The following is a 6,000-nucleotide window of genomic DNA, read 5'->3' as shown; positions in this document are numbered from 1 at the left end:
GGCCATCTGCAAGCCTAGGAGCTTTCATCTATAGTTTCAGAGGCCAGATCCTAACAGATGAGTTGGGAAGATGCCTTTGAAGGGCCCCCTAATGATGGCTCAATGAGGAGTTTTCATTTAGAAGTGTGACTCACTGTGGCCAGGCCACAGAGGGCCTGGAGTAGGGCAGAAGCCAGTCTGAGTCCCAAAACCTCAAAAGTAGGGAAGCTGACAGTGTAGCCTTCAGTCTGCAGTGGAGAGTCCAAGCATCCACAAGCTGTAGAACTTGGAGTCTGATGCTCGAGGGCAGGAAGCATCCAACATGAGAGAAAGATGGAGTCCAGAAGATTAAGACAGTCTCGTCTCATCCAACACGGGAGAAAGATGGAGTCCAGAAGACTAAGACAGTCTCGTCTCATCCAACACGAGAGAAAGATGGAGTCCAGAAGACTAAGACAGTCTCGTCTCATCCAACACGGGAGAAAGATGGAGTCCAGAAGACTAAGACAGTCTCGTCTCATCCAACACGGGAGAAAGATGGAGTCCAGAAGACTAAGACAGTCTCGTCTTTCCATCTTCTTCTGCCTATTTTATTCTGGCTGTGCTGATAGCTGATTAGATGGTGCCCACCTAGGTTAAGGGTGGCCCTGCCTCTCCCAGTCCACTGAGTCAAATGTTCATCTCCTTTGGCAACACCCTTACAGACACACCCAGGAACAATACTTTGCATCCTTCCATCCAATCAAGTTGGCACTCAGTATTAACCTTCGGTCCCTCACCTCTGCATCCCAGTCATTATGGATTCTGGACTGTGGGTGCTCCCCCACTCCTGGTACCTGGCTTGGGAAACTGCCTTCATCTCAGCTCCTGGAGGACCCTTCTTCACTCTGCACCTGTGTGCAGGAGCCACCTGTGTCTTTTGTGCCACACGGAAGCCCTTCACTCTTTCAGCCCTGGGCACTCTTTTTACATCGATGTGTGTTTACTCAAAGGAGAGGCATTAGTACTTATGGTCTCTATCCTCTGTTCATCTGATAGCCATGGTCTGTGCTCCCAGGCTGAGCAGAGAAAGAAGTCCCAATTTCTTGCAGACCAGGGCTTGGTCTGTGACTTGCCTTCTGAAAACTCCCAAAGTTCTCTCAGTTTGGAGACCTCCAGGCCACTTGAGGCCAAGATCCTCCACAGAAAAGTCACTGGAATAGAGCTAGGCTTAGTCTGGGGTACTTGTGGAAGAGTCAGAAGAAAGGCATTGTAGCTTTAGGAACATGTAGGCTCCTCCTGACTGATGGAGGTCAGGTGCATGCTCCTTCCATGATGCTGATTCAGTCATGAAATACAAGTTAGAGTCTTGTTTGCCACAGCTCACTGTATTAGCATTCTCATGCTGCTAAGAAAGACATACCTGAGACTGGGTAATCCAGAAAGGAAAGAGGTTTAATGGACTCACAGTTCCACGTGGCTGGGGAGGCTTCACAATCATGGCTGAAAAGCAAGAAACGTCTTACATGGTGGCAGGCAAGAGAGAGCACGTGTGGGGAACTTCCCTCTATGAAACTATGAGATCTCATGAGACTTATTCACTATCACAAGAGCAGCATGGGAAAGACCCGCCCCCATGATTCAATGTGGGGATTCAGTCAGGCCGGTGGGAGAAAGTTTAGTTATGGAGAACATACACAAACCCTTTTGGAAGGTCTAAGGGTTTTTTCTGTAGTTTTTGGCTGAAGGCAGCCTTGTTCCCTTAAAGAAATTAAAGTAGAAACAAAGGAATATGGGAAGTTTACATAACTAACTTATTTACTCATGTGGTCCTAAAATTAACCTTTGATCATTCTGGATGGCTCTCTCTGGGGGAGGTTGACAAGGGATATTACCCACCAATGGTGTTTGCCTTAGGCCTCAGAACCTGGACTTTCATCTTCACCCTCTAGTGGTGTTGACTCAAAGCCTTTGTCATTTAACATGTGCTGAATAAAGGCCAGCAAGGCCAGCGTATCATGGCCGGCAGCTGCTATCTCTTTACAGCACTGTCCTCAAGTGTCTGAGTGGCCATGGACACCCCAGCCCGCTCATTCACTGTATTCCATATCTGAGTGAATTTATTCATCTGTCATTGAGTCAGGGCCTGCAGGACAGACCCCCACAGGTGGTAACCCTGACAACTCAATTACCTCCCACTGGGTCTCTCCCATGACACATGGAGATCATGGGAGCTACAATTCAAGATGAGATTTGGGTGGAGACATAGCAAACTATATCACTCATATACCCATCGAATTTACATTGGACATCTATCTGTTCTGCACTTCCTGAGAGGGCTCCAGATGCTGAGAGAAACAACCCCACAATGTCCTTTAGAGCAAATTGTCCCTTATGTTTGGCCCCCACACCCCACCTGCAGAAGGTATAACTGGTTGCTTGGTTCTATAGAATTATGTGGGTAGGTATGTCTGTGTCCAGTGTATTGGTCAGGGAATGAGTGGTCTCTCCATGCTTTCCAAGATGGAAATAGATGCTTCCCCTTTGGGCTCATTGAGTCAGTTGACCCTTTCATCAAAGAAAACAACCCACTGCCTGCAGCATGGAGAATGGAAGCAGTTGGGCTGTGATACAGCTGGGGGTCCCCATCCTGAATGGTCACCTCCTGTCCTCCAATTTGTCACTCAGACTTTCAGCTCTTTTATCCCTCTCTTGTATCCCTTGTGATTTTTCTAAGATTACATTTTCTCCTGGCATTTCTCAAGCTCCTCTCACCTCTGCCGACTAAGGCCACTGCCAGCAATACCTTCAGGGTGTCCCCTGGGTCATTTAGTGAGGAGTGAGAGAACCACAACCAACTGGAGCAGGGGCCTTTGGAGCAAGTGCATGGAAAGCCTATGCTCCTGCCTTGCAGAGCCATAACCCCAGGCTCTCAGAGCCTCTTTTGAAAGCGCCCCGCTTGGGACATGGATCTCTCTACTGTCTCATCAACAGAAATCCCACTGGGCAAGCCTCATGAGTGGGCACCCTTAACTCAGGCTGCCAAGGTATTCACTGAAAAACAGGTTCTGAGAGATTCCTCCTGAACCAGTCACTTGGGAAAGTGGGGGGCTCATGAACTCACATGCTCAGCTCACCATACTCAGATCCTGCTGGATGAATTGAATGACTTACCTTTTCCCTACAAAAGGTGAGGGATTTTCTCTCCTGTTGAAAGGCACTGCTGAGCTGCCTCCTTGGTGAGATGAGAGGTGGGAGGGACAAGAATCCAGCCTTAGCTCCTCATTTACCCCATGACGATACAACTCTGTAGCCACATTCTACATGCCCCAATGACAGGGGACATGTCAGCCCAGACTTCAATAAAAATATATCAAACAAAAAAAAAATGAGTGAATGAATGACAGATTCTGTCCCCACTCAGTGGCTGACTCACTCACTGTTATGGACCAGAAGTTTGTGTCCCCACAGAATTCATATGTTGAGATTCCCAGCCCCCACTGAGATGGTGTTAGGAGGTAGAGCCTTTGAGAGGTGATTAGGTCGTGAGGGTGGAGCCTTTAAGAATGGGATTAGCTCTTACTATGGTCTGGATCTGTTTTTTTGTTTTGTTTTGTTTTCACACTGAAATTTGATTCCCAGCCTGGTGGTGTTGGGAAGTAGGGCCTAGGGGGAGGTGTCTGGGTCATGGGGTTGGATCCTCTTATGAATAGATTAATGCTCTCCCTTGGGAGTGAATGAATTCTTGCTCTCTTCATTCCCCTGAGAGCTGGTTAAGAAGAGCCCGGCACCCCCCCATCTCACATGCCACGTGGTCTCTGCACACACCAGCTCCCCTTCACCCTCCACCATGGGTAGAGCAGCCTGAGGCCCTCACCAGAAGCAGACACCCAACCATGAACATTCCAACCATCAGAATCTGAGAAAAATAAACTTTTTTATTTGTTATAAATTACTCAGCCTTAGATATTCCCTTAAAGCAACACAAAACAGACCAGGACAGAGCCCTTACTAAAGAGACCCCAGGGAGCTCTCTTGCTGTCTTTCCACCAGGGGAGGATCCCATGAGATGCTGGTCATCTGCCACAAGGAAGTGGGCATCACCAGGACCCAACCATGCCAACACCCTGATCTCAGACTTCCAGCCTTCGAAAGGGAGAAATAAATGTCTTGTGGATAAGCCACCCAGTTGGTTATACCAGCTCAGATAAACAAAGGCACTCACCACCTCAAACCCACCTCTTCCAACCAGCGAGCGTAAGCCAGATGCCTCTGGGAGACTCTCTGGGCTGGGCTCCGGAGGCTGCGAATTAATTTTAGCTCAGCCTTAATTACCGATCAGTCATGTAACGAGAGTGGGATCACTGCCATCAACAACCAACAGTAACAGATGTGCAGACGTGGTTCTGGGGAGCACAGTCAAGGAGAAGTTGTTATGAAGGGACTGACAGCCAGAATGTTCCATCGTAAATGAGACGGGCGTCCGGAGGGACCCCTCGGTATCCAGACACAGTGGAGGCATCCAGAAGCTGTATCCAGAATGGCCGGGCCTCATCTTGGCTGCACCTGTTTGTGGTTCCGAAGCTCAAAGTAAATGATGAGCCCCTGAAAACCCAGGATAATATTGACTGTGTGTGGCCAAGGTTCCAGCGACACAGGGTCACGGGCGGTGTCTTCTTGGAAGGCGTTGGCTGTGACCCTGACTCCTTCGACTCTGGCTTCGTCCACGCACCCAGCAGGGCTGCGTTTGAAGGTGGAGACTGAGCGTTCTGCCCCCAGCTTCAGCTTAGAAAAACCGCCCCTGTGCACTGCAGCGGCCCTGGCTCTGGAGCGGCTTAAATTGCTGGTGGGAGGGTGGGCCACGGCTGTGAGGTTTTGGAAGACAGAAGAGGTGCCAAATGGCGTGAAATTTCATCTGTGAATGGGGGCCTTCTGGAGAGCTGCTGCGGCTGGGCTGGTGAACTCTGGAGATGACCCCACAGAGCAGGTGGCCCTTCCCGTATCCTGGCACAGACGCTGTCAGGAAAGCACTGAAGCCTCCCCTGGGTCTCACTGCCTTTTCGAGGTACTTTTGGGGTGAGTTTGGCAGTGATTAAAGACCCAAGCCAAGCCCACAGGTCAAGGGATTGGTGAGCTTCCTAGCTGAAGACCAGCACTGCAGGGCGTGTGAGTGCGGTGGACTTTCCAAGCATGGAGGGAGCCCAGGGAGGCTGAAGAATGGCATCGGGGACCCTCAGCAGGCTCAGCAGGCACTCCCTGGTGTCTTAAATCTTCTGCAAAATGGAGTCAGCAAAATCATAACCCAGGGACATTTCCGAGAAATTGTTCTCTAGAATTAGCTGCAATATGGCACTAATAAAGAGAATAGTCTATAAAACATTATCAGTTCTAATTGATAATTGGACTTTTTGTTGCCATAAGTAAGGCTAAAAGCTTTCAATATTGTATTTAAATTTCTATTTTAAAAAATCTGAGGAAACCCAGCCAGATTCTTCTATTAGATAGAAAGTCGGGGTGGTGGGGCGGGGGGAAGGAAGAGAGAAGGAGAGAGAGAAAGAGAAAGACAGAGAGATTTGCATAAAATATGCTAGAGATAAAACTGGGAAGCCGGAAAGACAGCAGAGGACCTAGGCTTTGGTAATCCAGAGCTCTTAAAAATCATTTTCACTTTAATTTACTATTCTTAGTCACTTTGCCAACTTTAGCTGACACTGTTATCTGAACGTGGGACAAGCCGGGTTTCATTTCTGCAGGGTTAGCTCCAGCCGGCGTCCTTGGACTTAGAAAGGGTCAGGCTCCACAAGGAGCCTTTGGCCAGAGGGTACCGTCTTGGGGGTGGCCCTAGAGAGCTTCTGTGCAGGGAAGTCCCTTGCTGGTTTTGCAGGTTCAGGTAGAGCACTCTTCAAACAGAGGGTCTCCATCCCACAACCTAGTGCCAGAAGGGCCCATAAGAGTGTCCAGCTCAGCACTGTCACGTGTGGGCTGGAAATGCAGGCCTGAGCCCGGTGGTCTGCAGAGGCAGGGGGCTGGGGGTGGGGAGCA

Source organism: Callithrix jacchus, chromosome 7 (genome assembly GCF_049354715.1).
Source record: "Callithrix jacchus isolate 240 chromosome 7, calJac240_pri, whole genome shotgun sequence".
Classification (NCBI taxonomy): domain Eukaryota; kingdom Metazoa; phylum Chordata; class Mammalia; order Primates; family Cebidae; genus Callithrix; species Callithrix jacchus.
This window is presented reverse-complemented; position numbering follows the sequence as displayed.